Source organism: Protopterus annectens, chromosome 9.part0 (genome assembly GCF_019279795.1).
Source record: "Protopterus annectens isolate FY-2018-M chromosome 9.part0, PAN1.0, whole genome shotgun sequence".
Lineage (NCBI taxonomy): Eukaryota > Metazoa > Chordata > Ceratodontiformes > Protopteridae > Protopterus > Protopterus annectens.
In genome coordinates this window covers 1,546,716,045-1,546,740,359 of record NC_056743.1, presented here as the reverse complement: position 1 = coordinate 1,546,740,359, position 24,315 = coordinate 1,546,716,045, and positions in this window count along the sequence as shown.

The following is a 24,315-nucleotide window of genomic DNA, read 5'->3' as shown; positions in this document are numbered from 1 at the left end:
CCAAGCAAGAAAAGTGTAACACGTAGCATGACCTCTCCCCTAGCCGGACAGAGGAAACATACAAACAAACCCACAAACAATGTAAACAGTCCACTGCTCCCCAGACCACAGGCAGGATACAACCGGGGGAGGACACAGTGGACCCGTGAAATCTAATCCTGGAACAGAGACAGGTGTGCTCCTTGCAGGACTCCTCAAAAATTGTCATATAATGGGAGGAAGCCAGTGCGATGACCTATCAAGGTGGGGTGTGCACATACCCGGAATACAAGGGTGGGAAAGCCTGATGACTCATGGGTCGAGACAACGTACGAGATGGGACCCATGAAGTGGACAGAGGGCAGTGTGTAGTGGTGTGTTCAGACCCGACTTGCACCCAGAGTAAGGATGAGTGCTGTAGAGGAGGTCCGGGTGGGGGAACTATGGGTAGTTAATTATGGCTCTAGGCGTGCAGGTGTTTGCTGGAGTGGGTCTATGCGGACATCCCCAGGGATGCAAGCAATAGTGTTCATTAGGCAGAGGCGCCGCCCAACAAGCAGCCACACCCGCTATGAGTCCCACTGCAGCAAGGTCTATTTTAGATGGCAAAGAACGGAATAACCAGATGTAGATGTATATATGTAGAGGTATGTGTGTGTATATCTACCCATAGCTACATGGAAATATACCTCTCCCTCTCCGTAGTACAAATGTATACACACAGAGACAGAATACATATAAATACCCACATTTAGATATATACATACGCAGACATCCATGCATCCATATGTCGTTAGATATATATATATATATATATATATATGTATATATATATATATATATATATATATATATATATATATATATATATACAGCAATATATAAATATATATATATATATATATATATATATATATATATATGTATGCATACATATACAGATATATATGTATACAGTTTTATATATATATATATATATATATATATATATGTGTGTGTGTGTGTGTGTGTGTGTGTGTGTGTGTGTGTGTGTGTGTGTGTGTGTGTGTAAATATACACATGTATATAGCTAGGATATGATACAACAGTTACGAATTACATATGTTCACAGGCCGTGCAAATGGGGGTGAGGGGTCCAATCAACAAACGTGTAACACATAGCATCAACCCCCCCAGCTAGACCGGTGAAACATACAGACACACAATAAAAGTAAACACACCACTGCTTCCCAGACTACAGGCAGGATACTACCAGTGGGAGAGACCTGCCAAGTCTAATTTTGAAACAAAGACATGTATGTCCCTTGCGGGACACCCAAAAATTCAATGATTTTTGGGCTTTCTGCCATTACACAGATGTCCAATGGCAGGCCACGCAGTTTCCCAGTTTACAAGGTAGGGGAAGCCTGATGATCCATGGGGTGAGACAACATACGTGATGGGTCCCAAGAAGTGGGGAGTGGGTAGAGTGTACTGGTATGGCCAGACCCGACCTGCACCCGGAGTAAGGAAGAGTGCCAAAGAGGATGTGCAGTTTGGGAACTATGGGTATGAAATTATGGGCCTAGCTGTGCAGGTGTTGGCTGGAGTGGGTCTATGTGGACCTCCCTAGGGATGTAAGCAATAGTGTGCATTGGCCTGGGCCACCGCACAGCGGCCAGCCACTTCCGCTATGACTCCCACTGCAGTACAGTCTATTGTACATGGCAAAGAATGGAATAACCAGATGTAGATGTAAAACTGTAGAGGTGTGTGTGTATATATACCCATACCTAAATGGAGTTAAATCTCCCCCTCTCCGTAGTACAAATGTATACATACAGAGACAGAATATAATTAAATACCCATAGACAAATATATACATATGCAGACACCCATACATCCATATGTCGTTAGACATATATATATATATATATATATATATATATATATATATATATATATATATATATATATATATGCATACATATACAGATATATATATATATATATATATATATATATATATATATATATAAATATATATGTATATATGTGTGTAAACATACACATATATATAGCTAGGATATTTACTGATTTATTTAATTTACATCTGTTAACTGGGTAAGTCTGGCTGAGTTTTTTGCTCATTTTCAGCAGAGAACCAGGGAGAAAAGCTCCTCAGGACTAGAAAACAATTTATTAAATGTTAGTATACAGCAGAAATATATATATATATATATATATATATAGATCTATATATATAGATATATATAGATATGCTACAGCAGTTACGAATTACATATGTTCACAGGCCATGCCAATGGGGGTGAGGGGCCCAATCAACAAATGTGTAACATGTAGCATCAACCCCCCCCCCCTCAGCTAGACAGGTGAAACTTACAAACACACGATGCAAGTAAACACATCACTGCTTCCCAGACCAGAGACAGGATACTACCAGTGGGAGAGACCTGCCAAGTCTAATCTTGAAACAAAGACATCAATGTCCCTTGTGGGACACCCCAAAAATTAATGATAATTGGAGTCAGTCCCTGTAATGATTTATCTAATCAGGTCATGTACGTACACGGACCACTAGGCTGGGCAAGCCTGATGACCCATGGGTCAAGACAACGTATGACATGGGTCCCGAGACGTGGAGAGTGGGCAGTGTGTAGTGGTGTGGTTAGACCCCACCTGCTCCCACAGTAAGGATGAGTGCTGTAGAGGAGGGGCAGGTGGGGGAACTATGGGTATGCAATTATGGGCCTAGGTGTGCAGGTGTTGGCTGGCACAGTTGTATTCTGACCACCCCAGGGATGTAAGTAATATTGCGAATTGGGCAGAGCTTCCGGCCATACCTCTCAGCATCTAAAAGCAAAACCACTGGGCAGAACCTAAACCACTGGGGGGACAAATAGGGCCAGAGATTACATATTCCACTTACAACCTTAGAAAGCTGATAGAATAATAGGTTATGCATTAGCATGACTCGTCTGAAGGATGTGGAGTCTTAAACCCAAATACTCATCTGTATTTATTGACTTCAGTTCCAGGTATTTGCCAGATAGGTGCAGATTGTAAAAGGAACACACCAATATTATGAAGCAAACTCTGGACAGTCTGCGGATTCTGTACAGTTGACAGGTATGCTTTCACCTAATGGGCAGCCATTCCCGATATGGGTCCCACCGCAGCACAGTCCAGTTTACATGGCAAAGTACAGTATAACCATATGTGTTGTTGCATAATGCACTACACAACACCTACGAACACATGGTTGCAACACCCCACTGTACGCATGTAGGCCAATCTAATTGGCATCACAAGGTATTATTGTAGTCCTCACCTCCACCCAGGGGTGTGAGTGTCCAACGCAAACACCAAATGCAGTGTATATGCACAGCTGTTGTAGTAGCAACATGGCCAACTGTGGACCTTCCCTGCAGCCGTCCTGCACATCCCTGGATAATTCCCCTACTAACTCCCCCCTTTGTGCCCCATGCACACCATGTACCTATCAGCCCCTGTTCCATTTCTATTAATGTTTACGGTTACACATAGGTGACACCCTCTTCTCCCATTATATTGCCAGTATTTGGAACTCCAACCCACATGTAGTATCACAGCTGTCCCACAGGACACATGTAAATAACACATGAAGAAACACCACAAGCACACCTGGAGCAGCACAGGCTCACCACCTTGTGAAACCCTCCCCCCAAACTCACACTCTATACCACATCAACTAGTGATACCGACACCTCTTGTCCTGCTTCACATACAAATCCCAACATCCGACATAACTTCCCTATTGCTCCACATCCAATTATACCTACAGGTTACTATACAGTTACAATGTCACCCCCACTACCTACCTACCTACTCCTTAGCTATTGCCCTCTACTGTACCACACAGGTATGGAATAACTACACCTACCCCGAATACCTGCATGTAACCTATCCAGACCTGTTAAACAGGAATCCAACTTCACCTTAAACTGACCTCTCTCAACAGTCATACCTGAAATGTAAACCTGACCTAAGCATGGATAATACCAAAATTTTAACTTAAACTAAGCATGATGAATGGGGGACGTAGCTATGTTATGTCTGTTACCCTCTATGAATGTGAACATCCCAGTATTAATTGGAATAAGTAGCTGGTGTCAATGTGGAGGTCTACACCCCGGGCCACCGCTGACAATGGACAAGCATACAGTTGGATTGCCCCGGTTGACAAATGTGAACAAAATACATGAAGTTGCGCGTGTGTATGCAGGAGCAAGCGGGTGTAAGCCTGTTTGGCTGCCAGTATGCGATTACCACACTGGTAAAGCAATGTAGAGGCTAACTCAGTGCAAGATGCCACAACCAGAGGTCAGTAATGCTGTGCTTCATGCAAACCAGCGCATACCCACCTACAAATGTTCTACAGTGCCTTAGTCACCCTGTAGCCAACAGCTGTTGTTGTGGCCATTAACAAAATAATCTGCATTGCCAGGTTGCAAACCCCTGACCCTGCACACTATAGTCGACATGAGTTCCACTAAGCCATGGTGGATACACATTCCACTGCTGTGATCACAAACACATCATCCAGCACAGTCATCCAATAGTATAGGAAATGTATATAAGTGTGTAGATTAATGCCAGAACACATGTCCATTGCTCAACCACAGTATTATGAGCAGTCTATGTGCAGCACAGAACAGTGCCTGTCCAATCATACTGTGAGAACAGTAGTCCTGCATAATACCGAGGGGAATAGTGATATATGGTGCACACCGTGGGGTGTGTGAGTATGCTTTATGCACAGTATGTCACATCTAGGGCGTGGGTTCTGTGGAACTGGGAGATGAGGCTGGCCAGGTGTGTGAGCAAACTGCTGCTACACAAAATCTGGCAGGATGCTGCCAGTGGGAGAAACACTGTAGCCCAGCTAGGTCTTCTCTTGACACAACAACAGGTCTATCCCTGGCGTGATGAACCAACAGTTGTGGGTCACATCGATGTCTCCACCAGTATCGGAGGAGGATCAAGGGAAGGCTGGCATGTATGTGGACTAAACTAATGAAGAGCCTGCAGACACTTGGGTGGGGACAGTATACTGGAGGTGTACCGAGGCATGCAGAAAGGGAAATGTGTGGAGGTGTGGTATGGCAGGGCTAGCAACTGGGGAATGGATGGATGCTGTGTACATGGAGCTCGGGTGCCAGGGAAAGGGAACATGGGTATGTCAGTATGGTAGACATATGCAAATGAAGCAGAATAGAAATAGTGTAGTGGCCAGAGCATCCGCCTAACGCGCACGCATTCCCGGGTCTAGTCCCACTGCAGCACATCCTATTTTCCATATGAAATCCATATGTTAACATCATTCTGCTGTATAACCTACTAAATAACATTTATATTTGCACAGGAGTACTGCCTTAAATGCACATGTGAAGTGTCATAATAACCAAGGCACTAGTAAGCACGTGTAAGTGCATAACAGCAGTAGTATGCATGGATAAGAAGTTGTAAGTGTGTGTACATGTATTTGCACGTGGGTAAGCATTGCCTACATAGATTGAGCTAAGTAGATGCTAGCTGAGTGTAAGGAAATGCAACCAGAGGTTAGCATTGCTTAGCTCTGCGCAAACCCGCATACACCCGCGTACAACTGCTCAAATGTCCCTAACTCACCCTGTATCCGACAGCCAGTGTTCTGCCCTGAAACAAAATATACAGCCTCTGGAAGGCCCAAACCCAGGACCCAGCACATCATACACTACAAGATTTACCAGTAGACCATGGCAGATGTGCATACCCACTCATTTCACATACATATCATCCAGCAAACAGCACAAACAGCACAGGAAATGTATTAATAACACACCACACAACCTCTTAATGCATGAATCCCAGACATAGTGCACCATAATGTGGGTAAATATAGGGATATCTGTCATATCTTGCTCTAATACACTTAAAACATTGCAAGTTACACAGTTATATGTAGTAGAACACATATATTGAAGGAGATGATAAGTCTGAAACATATACCTGTCGGCACGAATGACTGACCTCAGTCCTAAGGTCATCCATGCCAATTGCCAAGAGAATGAGGTACAGGCCACACATATAGTCTGAACATGTATGGACATATGGACAGATATGCATCGGTAAATGTGGACAGATAGACAGCTATAGGTATATATATGTGTATGCATGACTCACAAATAACCATATAACAGCAATCGTACATAGATAGATTAATATGTTCAGTGTATATATCTATATATATATATATATATATATATATATATATATATATATATATGAATACATATACATAGCTAGAGCTATATTAATGTCCAGTTCTATCCCTCTATATATGGGGGTTTCACATATATAATTATGCATATATATATATATATATATATATATATATATATATGTTGGGTGGGCGTTCGAAAGACATGCGTAAATGGGCGTGCCTTCATTGAAGGTTGAACGTCGAACTGGCACCTCGGCGTTCGTGAAAATCTACTGCCAATCATTAGTGGACCAGAGTTCCGCTGTGGCGACCCCTAACCGGGAAAAGCCGAAAGACAACAACATATATATATATATATATATATATATATATATATATATATATAAATATCTATATATGTATATACAGATAGACATGTGTATATGATTTCCACATGGGAATGGACTCCTGGCCCACTCCGTACTACATAATAGACCATGAGCGGGGTTGGGGGCAGAAATGAGGGACACCTGGTAATTACTGCTATGTAACCCCCACCCAGCCTTAACGGATATGCTGTGCAATACAATATCCAGCACATGCAGTACTTGATGACAGGACCCACCACAGCACAGCTACAATGCTTCCACAGTAATCCAAGTCACCTGTGCATGTCAGGGCAATATCTGTAACATATCATGCAGATAGGCCATTGTACCGCAGGAAATCTACTATGTTGAAGGGGCACACATTATAATGGTACAGATATGCACATGCATCTATACATTGACAATCATGTGCAGGTATATATATATATATATATATATATATATATATATATATATATATATATATATATGATATATGGGTACATACACATATACACAGACAAAGGTATTAGTAGCCATACATATGTAGAAGTAGTGTGGACGTACTGGGAGCAATGTATATCCCCAGCCACAAGCTCTGTAACTGGTACCTGTGACATGTGTGGTGTGGCAACCAGCCCCACAAAAGGGATAATTACATTACACATATACCCACTCATAATTCAAAGGACATGACATGACACACAGGTATGTATACACAGACAACTGTTATTTGTGTACAATACAATAATGTATGCCATTACTGACAGCACATAGATGTTGATGTATATAACCAGTGATGGATTCAAGGCCCACACAAAACAGTAGACGCAGACAGTGCGGATATATAACATACTATGGTGTCCAGGCCAAGCTCTTCAATTCACATAACAGTAGACAAAGGATTTGCCTGCACAATACATAACACTCAGCAATATCAGATGTAGTTCAGAAGCCTCCAATTACACCCTGTAGTCAAGCCCTAGGGGGACATTCATTACTTGTGGTAATGTCAATGTATCTGTCACATGTATGGACCCTGACCAACAAATGTTGTGGGAGTCCACGTTATGACTGGGATGATAGTAGGAATGCTAGCAGTAATTAATGATAGGCCATTACCTAACAACCCCTAACCGTATCACAGCAGGACAAAGCCTGCCTTATATGTGGAAGACAAAGGCAGGAACACAGGGCCATACTTGCAATATTGCAGTTACACACCCTGGAACATGCTGGTGTTACAGGATGTGTTGAAACATAGACTTATGCAGGAATAAGACATCAGGGACAAAAATGGATATGTCCATGTACTGCTAGCATGCAACACACACACTGTCAGTGTAATATCCGACACAGGACCTGTGTGGTGGACAGACAAAACATGATAGGCACAACAGACTGCAGTCCAAGGTAAACTAGTATGTACACACACACACACACACACACACACACACACACACACACACACACACACACACACACACACACACACACACACACACACACACCCTGTAACATCAGTACTATGCAAAGCATTACACCACTCTACTCACAGTCTGTCTGTATGTCCTGATCCTCCTACATATATGTGGCTGCCCTGAGTGTGCAGGTTCTCCTGTAAGAGGTATTGCTACCTGCTGTCTGTAACATTGATGCCCACACACATGAAGGATGTCCATCACACAGGGAATGTACAGGGAATACGCTCACATGATATAGGGATTCATAGGGGGTGGTTGCCATGACAGTGGTAATTGGAAGTACTACACATGTGTAGTCAGATATATATATGGCTATCTGAATAAGGACATGTCCATATAGGCCCACCGTATGTCCTGGGCATAGAGTGTAGCCCTACCCCAGCCCCTATAGTCCTAATGTTGTAGTGCAAGGGGATGTCAGGTATGTATAGCTGGTATATTAATAGACATTTGCTACTGTCATTGGGATTGTTGTCACAGACATGGTGTGTGTGGAAGGGGACATCTGCTCATTACGTGTGCCATTGGCTACTGACAGACATTCTAAGGTTATCATCGTACAGTACCTGCATATATAGCAGGCTCGACAGCCATGTCACAGCACAGGGTAGGATACACCTGTCTGACAGTGCATAACCACAACCAATGTGAACACAGCCACAGCCATATATGGTACGCTGGCATAATAGTACAGTATATGGACTATCTGTCCTACACCATCCTCATATGTGAATCTCATAAAATGACCCAACATATACTGAGCTGCTACACAGACTGGTCCGATGGCTGTCTGTGGTATGGGACATGTGTGTGTATGGCCCTACAAACATGTAAGGTAAAACGGTACCATATAGTGGGGCAGCATGTAACATCAGATAGAAGGGGAGCTAGAACAATGACATCTACCACAGTCTATACACAAGCCATAGTATATATTAACAATACATACACTACCAACATTCACCATCACTACACAGACCTCAGTACTGTACAAACATCCACAGAATGTCCAGGGTATGGCATTAAATGTAAACTCTACTGTACATGACATGCGTAGCACTCTGATATATCACTGGCTTGTTATCAGATAGGATGACATTATTTACGGTGTACAGCACATATGCACCACTTCATGCATGACATATGTACAAAGGTTGACAGAGGTGTGGCTGACAGCACATACACAGGGCCAGTATAGACATGTTGCTGTGATGCCCTTGTTAATCTACCATTGTAACGAGGTTTGTTGCAACATATGTCCAATGAGGGATATGTAGTCAGTAACTGTCACGGCCTTCACCATGAATAGACTGCAATCCTCACACTACCTTCTGCATTCCATAGATAGACGCATCGTGGCTAACACATGAAACCAAAGGCCCAACACTGTCCAGTCTGCAGATGACCCTGCAGATGGGGATTCCTCATATACATGGAACTGACATGGCAGGTATTGTGACATGTATGACAGGCATATCCAAACAAACACTGTTAAACCAACATTACTCCATATGGAGTATATCAGCATGTACAGTCTGTAGTCAGGTCAGGCACATCCCCCTCCTGTTTGTTGCCCTCTTTCCACAGTGTATGTTGTTAGAGGTAAGTCCCCAACCCATCTGAAATGCTGTTTGCCAAATGAGAGTTTTAGCGCCAGCATTCAGTGACAGACAAGGGCCAACACCACCAGGATTTTCCCAGGTATTGGAGTGCATTTCCATGCAATTGACTATGGGAATGTTGCCACAGCTGTTCCACATGCAATCGGCCAGGGAAGGTATGCAATTCGTGCAGAGGCCATCAGCTGATCATGAGCATCACTTAAAATACACATGCTGCTGCCTAAGCAATGCAGATGTGGGCCTCCACGTCCACCAGAGAGGGAGTGGGGGAGGCAGACAGAGGCAAATACATGTCAGGGAGGGTAAAACTGACACACATTTGTGTCACACACCTACCAGCACAGGGTATCGAACCCCTGACAGCTATGTAGTGCTGTCACAGTTCAATGCTGTTATTGGAGGTGCCAAATGGGTTATCTGGTGGGGAGCACTCAGAACATATATGTGATGGTGAGTGACATCTGCAACAGGGGTACGGTAGATATACAGTAGGTGACGTACATGTGCCTGTCTGCATGAACAGGTGCCAGCGTCAGGACAGGCACACTCACACAGGGACACACGCACATTAACACACTTGGCAGGGCCAAGAGTGCAACTCGTCATTAGTGGGATTGCCCCAACACATCAATGTGCAGGGAACACATGCACCACATGGGTCATACAGAGGTCGTATGGGCAGTGAGCATAAGGGGGTGTCAGACATCAGGCGGCATGCTTCACTGTGCCCTGGGGGGAGTAGCGTGTGTGGATGTGTACATACGCACCATACAACACACACACGAACACACAGGGTGCCAGTTCGGCCATGCATGGGTGCATGTCTACACGGGTATGTGGTGGCCAACAGTGCCAGCAGGCTATGCAAGGGTAGGCGATGGGTATACCTTGGCACTAGGCCACATGACAATGGTCTGCATTGTGGCACAGGCCTGTAGCTTCTGCATTTGCCCACACAGGTGGGTATTGCATCTGTCATCCAGTCACCTGGGTGACTATTGTGTGTGACCAATGCTGTGCATCACTTGCCATGTATGTGTTCCCTAGTCCATTACTTGGATGGTGTCTATGATGTGCACACCTCCCACATGCATGTACAGTGAGCATGTGGAACTGTACCTGGGGTGTCTGGCCCATACTGTGAACACAGCTTATCATCATATGTGCCAGTCTTGCCCACATGTAGCAGGGACTGGTACTGGTCAACATGTTTACCCTGCATCTACATTGATAGCATGCTAATAGCATTTCCTGATGTCATTGTCATCTGTCCATACAGAGCATGTTGTCAGACATGGTATGTACATTGTGAGTCACATGTGAAGGCACAGTAGGGTTGCTAACTGTGATTGTCTGGCCTTGATGTCACATGCATGGGTATGGCTTTGCACCCCAGCCTCTCAGCTATTTACATCTGTTATCCCTGTAGGGCCACCATAAATGAAATTAGCAAAACCCATCCACATTGCCCACAGGTGTCACACACTCACCTCTACACAGGATATGAGTTACAAACACACACACACACACACACACACACACACACACACACACACACACACACACACACACACACACACACACACACACACACACACCTGTCATGTCTGGGAGTAGAAACTTACCTAACTAGGTTATTACACTACAGCACTATGCAGTTATAGTACGCACCATGGACATTACTGCAGTACATCTTCCCCAAAGGTGTATTTCACAAAATGACATCAGCAGGATTACCAAAGTAGGGCATTTGTAATGTACTGCGAGTGAGTAGCCTATAATGCATTGCTCCATACACAGACACTGAAACACATACAAAACATCCGGGACTGCCATGGATGGAGATGGAACACTACCACCATTCTAAATCACAGAACAGCAGTACACTGTTACAGAACATGCTACGGCAATTACTGGGCTATCACTTTTCCAGAGGTGTACGTCTAGGTGAGTGACATCAACAGCCTTGCCAAAGTAGAATATTTGTATTGTATGGAGTGTGAGTAGTCTAAAAAGCATTGCCCTCTACTCAGTCAGACACACACAGATTCACATACAACCACACACAGTTGCCAGGTCTGGGGTTCAAACACCTATCTAACTAATTTATCACACTACAGCAGTACACAGTTACAGAACATGCTACAGCGATTACTGGGCTATTATTTTTCCAGAGGTGTACTTCTAGATGAGTGACATCAGCAGCCTTGCCAAAGTAGAGTATTTGTATTGTACGGAGTGTGAGTAGCCTAAAAAAGCATTGCTCTTTACTCAGTCAGACACACACACACACACACACACACACACACACACACACACACACACACACACACACACACACACACACACACGCATACACATGCACACACACGCACACACACACAGTTGCCAGGTCTGGGGTTCGATCATCTACCTAACTAGTTTATCACACTACAGCAGTACACAGTTACAGAATGCACTATGGCGATTACTGGACTATCCTTTTCCCAGAGGTATACTTCTAAGTGAGTGACATCAGCAGCCTTGCCAAAGTAGAGTATTTGTATTGTACGGAGTGTGAGTAACCTAAAAAGCATTGCTCTCTACACATTCAGAGAAAGACAGGCATGCACACAAACACACACTCACACAATTGACAGTTCTGGGGTTAGTACTACTACCTAACTAGTTTATCACTACAGCAGTACGCAGTTATGGGACGCGCCATGCATATTACTGAGCTATAGCTCTCCCAAAGGTGTAATTCACATTGGATGACCTCAGCAGGCTTGTCATACTACTGCTATGGGGAGGGCAGTGTGTGCATGAGCCATACCCCATTCATGTAGGGGTTGACATGCCACATGTGGGCACACATGGGGTCATATGTCACAGGTGCATGTATACAGCTACTAGATGGCTACTTCCCTGTACAGTCTTGTTGCACAGCTGGCACGTGCACCACATAGTCTGTCATGCTGACAGGTACTGGTGGCTAGTATCCGCAGTGGGTTACATCCGCACCTCATGTGTTGGGTGCCTTTGGCTGTGTGCCAGTTGGGACAGGCCCACATGGCTCCTTGTCACGGTCACCCTCTTCCACACATCTATGCCTGTGTACCTGTGGCTTATTATAGTGTGTTGTCCTTGCATATTTGTCTGTATTCCTATCCACTTTGTGTGCAAGGCAGGAGTGGTGCGTACTGACATGTGTCCGCACTGAGAACTGCAACTTCCAGATATGTCTGGTCCACTGGTGTTTGCAGACATGGCCTTCATGTGTTTAAGTGTGTGAACATGCCCAGTATGGCCATTTGTGTTGCATGTATGAATCACGCCCAGGTAGTTTGTACTGCGGTGCTGACCTTTGCGTTGTACATTGACAGGTAGCATGCTGTGTCTGCAGGGTATCCATCAGTCATTTGCCATTGACTGTTGCTACATTTCTGCATAGCGGGGGGGACAACGACACCTGACTCTTTCTACTCTTCTACACAGGAGTGGGGGGGACACCTGACTGTTACTTTAAGTGTATGTTGGATGGAAGGGGTGCACCTGACACTTGTACACATTTGCTAGGACTGTACTGGTATGTTAGGTATTCCATTTCAGTCTGTAGTCTTACCTATCCTGCTGGCTAGAGGCTTACCAGTGTACTGCAGATCCTAGCTTTGTTTACCTAGATATTAGTTTCTGACTTCCTAGCCTTCACAACTTACATCCAACTGCCTGGCCTGCTGTGGTCTGTCTGTGAAGGCCTGGGGGAGGGGTTACCCATAGGTCACATTCAGTGGCCATAATACAGCATTTGTTTGTGTTAGTCTTCACCTGTCCTGCTGGCTGAGGCTGTTGTTGGGTATGTGAACCTTCCTGATTGGCATGTGTGGCTGGTATGGGCACCCATGTTGCTCAGGCCATTTCCTGCAGTGGGTTTTGTCACTCTGTGTAATACTGGCTACTATGGTGACTCCAGTATGTGTTACAGAACTCATGATGCCACTATGGGTGTCTACTGTCTGCTGCCTTGACATCCGGCCACCCAATTCCCTTGCATGTTCACATCCATACCATAGCTACAGGTACAAACACATTCTACTCCATTTGGCAATTGGTAGGTAGATTGATTTACCTTGAGGGTGTGCCTGACTTGAGGATGGTGCTGGAGGGCTACCTCTGTTGGATGCACATAGTACACTCCCTATACATGGTTGGGCATAGGTAGTGTCATTTTTGGCATCCCTTTTACTGTCTGTGTGAGTCAGAGAGAGGTGTCATTCCCTGGGCCCCTACTGTGTCAGTGCATATGCTATGCGTTGCCTCTTTGCTAAGGCCAGGGTATACCGAGCATGCCCCCTTCTGCCTATTGGGGCAGGCTCATCTTGTTCCTCCTCCTGGTCACTCTGTGCCTGTACAGGCTTTGGCATTGGTGGGGGGCTGTGTGGCCCTGCCCCATGCTGTTCCTGCTGCAGCTGTTTCCGCAGGATCATGTTGTGTAGCATAGCACATACCATAACAATTTGGGTACATGTAGCTGGTGAATACTGCAAGGCTTCACCAGATGTGTCCAGACACTGGAACCATGACCTGAGCATCCCAAACACACACTCTATTATATGTCTGGCCTGTGCGTATGCCTCATTATGGTGTTGTTCATTTGTGTGTGCATTTCTGATGGGTGCCATCAGCCATGGCTCCAGTGGGTACCCAGCATCCCCCACTAGATGACCGTAGGGACATTTCCACATTGGCAAATCTGTGGTACAGCTACATCAGATGTCATATGTGTGAATCGTCATAGCTTCCAGGGCAGCCAGCACACATATCCATTATAATGCCCTGGGCATCACATAAGACCTGGCAGCTGATGGAGGGGATGCGTCTGCAGTTGATGTAGGCCCAACCCTGATCACTGGGTGGTGCTTTGATGCATATGTGCATGCAGTCTATAGCACCCACTACCCCAGGGTATTCTGCTATTTGGTGGAAGAGACACATATTGCTGGTCAACACCTCACATGTGTTGAGGAAATATACGTGCTCACTGGCATGTGCTGACATGGCATCCAGGAACTGGTGGAATACTCTGGATGCTGATGCCTGTGAGATCCCCATAATATCCCCAGTTGTGCTTTGGGAGGTACCTGTGGCCAGTATACATAGGCCTACACATACCTTGGTATCCACTGGGATGGGTTCCCTTCAGCCAGTTTGGTGTGTCAGGTGTGGCCAGCATAGCTCAACAATTTGCTGTAGGAAGTCTCTCTCCACCTTATGTAGCCCCTGGTAAGTTACCCTGGGTCTGTACACTCTTTACCGTCTCTACGCTGTGGATTGTTCGGCAGCATTCACATCCTCACCCCCCCCTCAGCCTCTTGCACATGTTGTTCTATGTTGCCTGCTGCAGCCCTTCTCATTTTGTAGGTTTGTTTGTTAAAATTTTCCCAATTGTATACACCGGTGGTGTAGAGTGTGGAAAAACCAGAGGGGAAGGTGTTTTCTTAGTTTCTAGTAGTGTTCTGGGCTGGGCTGGTCTGCTGTCTGTGTAATTGGCTGGTTCTGATGCATTTCACCTGCCAGCTAAGCTAATTCTCCTTGATTAACTTCCTACTGCAGTTTTCCCTTCCCGTTGCCTCCCTGTTTAAACCTGTGTGCACTGTGCAAATGGAGTGCTCAAATGTGCACAGAGCTGCTATTTCCTAGTCCAACTTCCTTTTTCTTCCTGTAAAACACCCGCTTACACTTTGTAAAGAGTGCTAGGCAGGTTTGGACACACCCCTATCTTAGCTGTGCTAAGCTAGGAGCAATCCCGAGCCACAGGGCTACAATCCACTTACAGTATGCCTGACACACACCCCCATGATGTTACCTATATCCTAGTCTTGCACCCAGCTATTTATACTCTTACACTCTTGGGACCTGCCTCACACCCTGGGGAAATCTGGGATTCACTATCCTTCCCCTCATTTGCATAGGATTGCCTGCTAATGCATAGTTACATGTCTCACACTGAGCCTTCCCCCTTAGCAACCACTACTCGCTGGCCAGGTTGTCTTTTGCCTGCCATTGACTTGCATGGCAGAATACTGACTTTAGTTGGAATGCTCATTTTAAGTTTATTTCCCCCCTGATCCCATTTGTACGCTAATGCCCTATGCTTAAACAGCCGAGATCAACGAAAAAAAATAAAAGTTGATTTTTTTATTTTTTTAAACAGTTTGCAATGCCAATGGCCTTATACTTGGCCATTGGCATGCTTCCTCAATGATATGCAGCTTTTATTTGGAGCTGTCATAGCTCCGTTTTGGAATTTGCAGAAATGTACTCAGTTACTAACCGAGTACATTTCTGCAGATTGCACTAGTCTTACACGGACTATTGCAAGCTTCCTGGATTGCAAAATCACCTCATTTGCATGGATATCTCCTACAAATGAGGTGATTTGCATACCCGGGCTTAGTCCATGCAGGATTGGTGCTGGAGCTCTCATGCACGCCCCTGTTGGCTGTTTCTGGATCTCATGGCAGACTTATTGCCTGCGTGAGCTTCTGCATTCATCTTGCACTCTGTGCAAGCTTTTGAGAATCTGGGGGAATGTCTTACTATTGATGCATTTTTAGAAATAACACACACATTTTGACTATGGATCATGCTCTCCAGCTAACAAAATATGAAATGCTCAGTTTTGGATTTGGAGTCATAACTTGGTGCAATAATTATCAGATTATCACAGTCGTCCAGATCACCACAGGCTGTGCTCTCTCCAATAAGTGATCTCTCAATAGTGGAATCCCTCAAAGCTGTATTTTAGGTAGCACGTTGTCTTCCTTGTCCTCTTTCTTTGTAAATAAATTTGTCAGAGGCCTACCAACACCTATCCTAGCAATGTACAAAATGGCCTCAGCTTCTTAACTCTGTCAGAATTATCAGTGAACCACATAATACATTACAATTAGACTTTAATTCCCCGATACTGGATAGCACAAAACAACTTGACTATCAGTGCCAAAACATCTGCAGTTATGGCTTTATTTACTCTGCAAAAATTGCAGGATACCACTGTCATCCATCAGCAAAACCTGCTAAATAATAAAACCACTCAAGTCTTACAATAAAAATGTTTTAGTCTTCTTAGGAAGCTACTTTTGCATTTAGATCTTACATAAAAAGGTAGACAAAGTACATCAGTAACTGAAACCCATTTATAGAAAGTCTAACATGCTGTCCTCAGAAACGAGAACAAATCTGGCAAAGAAAATAATTTTACCTACAATGGAGCAGTTCATTCGACCATTGTGTTCACTGAAATCCTCTTGTAATGTCATCCTAATGTATGCCACTGACAGTGAGATTTGTAAACTCCTAATTCCTGCTAACCTTAGTCTCCATCACTGTCTTTTATTAAAGAGTTGGTTTTCGCTTACTCAAAGGTAAGCCCAGTTACTCTCAAACTTCCTACAGAAATAATTAACCAAGATATTGGTCTAAACATAGGTACAAAACTTTCAGCAGGTCAATCTATAACCTTAGATCAAATAAGGGTGGTGCCTTTAAATAGAAAAGATGATCATTTAGCACTGTTCTGGTGAGAAAAAAAAATTTGATTGGGCCAACCTGTTGGAATTATCTTTCAATAAATATGAAAGGCCAACAAACACTATCAGACTTTCAAATGAAGATTAAGGAAAATCTCACGGCAGAATACAAATGTAAATATCCAAGGAGTCACAACTCCCGAACTGTAGAAGGTATTTAACTAATACAGTAATTAGAAATTAGTAAAGTACAAAACTTCTGATTGTGAATACAATAATACAGTGAATTCAAAACCAAGCAGAAGACTACAGAAAGAAAAATGCACTATAGTTACATATTTACAGTGCAGAAAAAGCATAGGATATTGATTAATTTGCTTGTATCTTGAGTTAATGTGGTGTTGATTTAATCATTAAATTTTATTGAGTTAGACCTACTTAAGACACTGAAAATCATTATTGTTATTAATAATAAGGCCTTTAAATGTCAAATATAGAAAGGGATGTACTTCACAAAATAATCTGATATTTTTTAATAAGTAATTTCTTCATATGGGTATTTTACTTTATTAGTCAGCTTGATAGCAAATTTTCGACTCAGTCTTACAGGCAAGGATTTGGAAGCTTTGGAACCACTATCGATCTACTGTGAGTTTTTAAGCTTGTCAGTGTAAAATCTTTATGCCTACCCAGTATCACCTGAAGTGTATTTTCTTCCCTTTGTAGCAACATATTTAACTAGGTTTCATGTCTCCACTGCTTTCTATTTTTGCACTTTAGCCTTTCTTGCCAGGAATTCAGATTTTCAGTTTTATCTTTCTGAGTCGCCTAAGTGTCCTATTCCAAAACAAGAAATGTACTCACCATATTCACTTTTAAAGGTGAATTTTCTGTATATCATCATATCAGCTCCAGTGCTAGCTGGCAGTGAGTTGCACTGAGTTCTATAACTACTGCTGATTCTTTGACTGTGGTCATGACCAGGTAAATGTGGCACCATTGTTTGTCGTTATACAGGTAAAGCACTCTCCTTCTCTGTTTCACCTGACAAGGTACGAAGATTGCTAGGTACTTGTTCACTGATATTGTTTGTAGAAACTCTCATTTCAGTATGGATGAAGATTACTATGAACAACCAACAACTACAGTGCTTTTTGGGTGCTGTTTTTCTCTTCTACGTGTTGACTGGAGAGCAGTCAGAGACATAATTTCTTAAGGAGCCCACTATTCCCATGCATGAGACTTAAAAGGGTGCATCCCAGTATTTAGGCTACTGCCGTTTGATATGTCTGTTTGTTGCCATGCAATGATATACTCCTTTTAATACAGTTGTCTCTCGCACAGAAACACACACACACACACACACACACACACACACACACACACACACACACACACACACACACATTACTAGTAATAGCAATCATCTGTTGAGCTGTAGTATGCTGAGTCACAGGTTTGCACATCACCCGATGGCCTACTAACATTATGGGTTTACTATGTTCCTGGGCAGCTGTTTGATCATCACAACTCCCTTTTTCTAGTGGGTGGATAACGCATTAGTAAAACAGTTACCACAGCTGCCGTCAAAATTTCAAGAAGTTTTAATGTGGTTCACAGACAGACATTATAGTTATCATCAGTGTATGGCCCCAAATCTTCGCCATCTATTTAAGGAATCACAATCACATTATTATAGAACATAGACATTCACAAAACAGTGTTATTAAAGATGCCTGAACAAGTCAAGATGCATCAGTATATGCCAACTACAATAGAAGGAATGCTATTAGGTGGGACCTGGCTAGGAGAAAGGAACATTTTTACAGTGAAATTCACTGTGGAGAGTTTATTTTTTCTCCACAAGTATGCAGTTCTGTTTAGTAAAAACATGCAAGAAGATAGTCTTACCAGACTCTAAAAGCAAAATATTTTATTCAAAACACTTTTCTTTAGCAAACATGATTTCATAGTGTGATAAGATATGTGGGAAGAAGGAACATAACTTTTAAAGAAAAGAGGATATACTATGATTCCCTTACTATAAACATTTCCAAATAATATCACTTAAACAAGTAAAGCTATACTGCAAAACAATTTCTGCATGAATGGTAGTTTTTCACCTTAAGACTCAATAGTGATAATTACTTTTAATTTGATAAATTAAACATGACTAATATTCATGGGTTTTAATCTCTAAAAATTTCTTACATACACATGCACACGCATATTGACAGCAACATTATTGTATATATCTGAAAAAATGCTGTTATTAAAGTAAAAATGTCATTAACAGAAAAATGGATATAATAACAGCTAAAGGAAACCAACTGAATCTCGACTTTGTAGTAATCATATTTCTTCAAATTCCACTAATTTATATAAGTACATACTAGAATAAATATAACTGAAATAATATGTGTATTATTGCTAATACTAAAATTCTGTAATATTAAAAGCAGAGTAAAATAATTTCAAAGGATCTACAACTTTTGAATAAAATGAGAGTGTTCAAAGCAGGTCAGTCTCATAGGTTCATAGGTTCATAGGTTGGTACTAGGCTATCGGCCCTAGGGCCTATACAAGCCTAGCCATAACAATTCCCTGGCTATTTCTTCCTACACTATTTACATCCCTGGACCCATGTTTAGCAGGGCAACTGATGTGATCCCCGGGGTGAATTTCCTTTCTCCCATCCAATCATCAAGGATCCTTTTGAAGAGGACCAAAGAGGCGCTCTGCTTGACATGTATGGGCAGTCTATTCGAGAGTATAGGGAGTCTCTGGGTCAGGAACCTATCCCTCAAGCATGTTTTGTTTATTGTGATGACAAGATTTAGATCCCTGGAGCATGTGGCTCTGTGAGGCTGGGATTTCTTTAAGTGTAGCATGTCCAACAGCTCTGGGTTTGACATGGCCTTGTATGTTAAGCAGAGATCACCTCAGAGTAGACGATATGCGACAGAGTATAGCTGGAGTTTTTTGAGGTGGTCAGCATAGGGCATCTGCTTTAGGCCTGTAATTCTTTTAGTGAGGTATTTCTGCGGCCTTTCCAATTGTTGCAGATGTCTTGAGAGGTACATACCAAATGGGGCATTGTATTCTATAATGGGTCTAATGAGAGATGAGTACAGTGGGACAATGACCTCTTTTTTTCTGAATGTAAAGCCCTTAGTGATGAGGTGTGCCACATAGAAGGATTTCCTGACTGTTGTGGCGATGTGGTTATTGAAATTGAGACCACTGCCCACCTGTATCCATAAGTCTCATCACACTTTCGGTGTTTAGTGTACTGCCACCTATGTGGTAATTCATGGGTACATGTTTTTTTCTGAAAGGGTATAACTATACATTTCTTGGCATTGAGCTTGAGCCCGTGGCTCTGGCACCAAGCATCTGTTTCTGTAAGACCCTTTTGTAGAGTATCCACATAATTTGGGGATTCAATAATGGCTCCCAGTTTGCAGTCATCTGCAAACTTTGTTAGCCAGAGTCCCTTAATGTTGGCCTGTACTTCAGAGAAATAGATGCCAAACAAGATAGGTCCCAAGACTGAACCCTGAGGTACTCCAATTGTCACTTGTCTGGAGCTGGATTTCGAGTCAGCTACTTTTACAGTGTGGGTTCTGTCAGTAAGCCAGTTGGCAACCCATTGAGTAATGTAGGGATTAATGCCCAACTTAGTAAGTTTATCTATGATTCCAGAGTGGGGGATGGTGTCAAAGGCCGTGGCGAGGTCCAGATAGGTTGTGTGGACTGCCTTACCCTCGTCCACATCTCTGGAGACAGATTTGAAGACGTTCGTCAGGTTCAGAAGACAAGATCGGCCCTTCACGAACCCAAACTGGGTGGGGTCCAGTGTTTTAAGGTTGCTAATGTCTTTGTTTATAAGTTCCATGATAATATGTTCCACGGCCTTGCAGATCAGGCTCGTCAGACTGATGGGGTGGTAGTTCCCGGGATCCAAGGTGGATCCCCCCTTGTGGAGTGGGATAACTGTAGCTGTGTGCCACTCAGTGGGCATGAAGCCTGAGGTGAGGTATGATTAAACATGACACTTAGGTGAGGTGCCAGTTCATTTTGTAGTTCATGTAGTACACAGCCCGGGATGTCATCTGGTCCCATGGATGCTGTATTCTTAGCTTTGGAGAGTACATTTTTTACCTGTGTGGCCATTATTACCAGAATTTGGCAATCTTCTATTATTGAGATGGGCCATTTACGGGGTGAAAGGGGGGTAAAGTTGGCACTGAATTGATCTGCCAGGATATTGGCAATTTCCTTGGGATCAGTATATTTAATGCCATTCTGTTGCAGCTCAGAGCAGATCTGAGCATTGCCTTTTAGATTCTTGACATAGTTATAGAATGCCTTGTGGTTGTCTTTGGAATCTTTGGCAATTTTATTTTCGTAACTAGCTTTGGAGGATTTTATGAGGGATCTCAGTTTCTTACTGAGGCTGGTAAGGGAGTTTTTTGCATCCTGAGATTTTCCTCTTTTCTGCAACAGTTTCTTCCTTTTGTTGTAAAGTTTGTTTATGGCAGGGGACCACCAGATTGGCTTCCTTTTTTTTGGAGGAGAGCATCTTGGTTCTATCTGGGATGGCCTGATTCATGCATGAGTGGATGTGCTTGTACAGTGCCTTAGTGTAGGACTCAGCAGTCAAACTTTCAGTTCCCGTCTGCATGGGTGTCATGAAGTTTGTAACTTCTGACTTGAGTAGCATGAAGATGGCTTTGGAGATGTTTTTATGGAGGTTTCCTTACTGAGGGGTGGTGGTGGGATGTGGATACTAAGGGTGATTTGCTTATGGTCTGACCTGACCAACGAAGGGGTGACCATAGGTGTGGAGCATTGATTTCCCATGTTGGTAATGACCAGGTCTAGGATATTGGAGCCCCTGGTGGGACTATGGATTAGCTGATCCAGGGCATTGGAATTTATGAATTCCAAGAACCACTGGGCAAAGGTGTTGGTACATGAGTAGCTTTCCCAGTTAATGGCAGGGTAGTTGAAATCACCCAGTATTAGGGTGTTTGGTTGTATATTAATATTTTCCAGCATGTTTAGAAAGGTGTAGTGAGAATCTTGGGGCATGGTGGGGGATCTGTAGCAAGCTACAATTTGGATTGCAGTCTTACCTAGTGTTAGTTGCACCTGAAGAATTTCAGATGCATTGTGTTGGGCAACTAACCTGGTGGTGTGAATATCCTTGGTGAATATGGACACTCCTCCATCTTTAGTGTTTCGATCCTGGTTTGGTGGCCGAAAAGTGTGGTAAGAGTTGTAACCTGGTATTGCAGGGGTGCTCTCTGGAGCCTTGAACCAGATCTCAGTTACTGCACAGATATCGATGTTCTCCATTTTTAGGAGTGCCTCAAGAGAGTGCATTTTGAGGTTTAGACTTCTAGCATTGAGTAGCATTACCTTCAGATTTTGCATGCTTGTACCTGTTACGGTGGTGGTTTTATCCTTTGAACTTTGCCTAAAAAAGGCACTATAGGGGTGGCAAGAGCCTTAGCCAGTAACCTGAATCCCATGGGCGACAGGTGCAGACCGTCTCTGGCAAAGTATCATGGGTCTGTTGATCATGTCGTCCCAGGCAGACAGATACTGGATCCCCTTTGAATGACACCAGAAGCTTAGCCAATTATTGAAGTCAATCATTTTGTCCTTTTATTGTGGTATAATTCTGGGCGAAGGCAGGATGCTACTCTGGGCTAGGGTCATACCTGCCTGGGCCACATGATCCGACAGCTTTTCCATGTTTTCATGTAGTCCAGGGAGGTACGTCTCAAGTCATTCACTCCAACATGGACAATGACAGTCTCCTGAATACTTCAGCTAGGAATAATGGAATAGGACTCCAGTTCTATTTTGTTGGTTTTCGGAACTGGGACCATGATTAAGAGGGATGGCTGGGAGCATTTGTATTGTGCTGCTAGAGGTAAATTTCTTGGACCAGCGCAAGATTAATGAAAGCAAAATCATTTGCCAAGAATGTTTTCATTAATCACGATTGAAAGATGGAGGTTTAGAGATGATCAGATACCATCATAGTTATGACCATAAACAATGCCAACTAGTGATCCAGTGATGTTATTCCCATGACTCACTGGGGAACTTCCAGGAAACCAAAGTCTTTGGGTTCCGGGGTGAGTATGGTTGTAAAGCTGAAACTTAAAGTGATTGATGATCCTGAGCCCTTGTGGTGGTGATGCAAAATTTGAATGTGTAACCTATAAGAGCTTGAGTCCCAAGTGTTCAAAGATCACTGCCTCAAAACCAGGGACTTGGGCATCATGTAGCTCAGGTAGGCTGCTGCTTGTACTTGAACTTGAATATGAGTTTAGGTATTCAGCTCAGGAGGGGGTGGGAGGGAGTAGGCGTATACAGTAGGCAGGGGCATTTTAAAAGTTAAGGAGTGGGTGGGAGTGTTAGGTTTAGGGAGCAAGAATGTAGCTTTTTCTGGATTGGGAAGGCAATCTTAGTTTAGGAGTGGGAGGGGTAGGTAGTTTTAGGTTTAGGGTGCAATCTGGGAATTTATGTTTAGGGGATTAGGATAAGACAGAGAGAAAGAGAGAGAAAGAGATAGAGATAGCTTGGGCTAGGAACTTGGTGGGAGCTTTAGGGTTCAAGTTAAGGCTGTGGTTGGGCTATACAGTTTTATAGGGCTGGGTGTTGAGAGGGCTAAGTACTTATGAGAGATTGAGCTAGGGGGATTTCGAGCACTTGCTTTTTCAATTAAGAGGCAGTGAGCAAGAGTATCATAAGCTACTAGTACTGGGACACTAGTAGGAGACCCCATTTTAAATCATACCCTAGGTAAATAATAAGCAACTCATTTTATGTCACTTCTCTAATCTACACTTCAAGTGTATAGCATTTCCTTTTATACAAAAAAAATTAGCACAATTAATGTTAAAGGTGAACATTCAATATTATAATAATAGAAGACAGTATTCCAAACAAAACTCTAACCTTTGCTATGGATAACTTTGAGAAAACAAGTTTACACAGGATTAAAATGAGGTGATGCATAGAACTTTCAGATAACAGTACTTTCATCTTGTCTGCATAACAAAAACTACAAAGATAAAAATGAGTCCACAGGAAATTAATATAGCA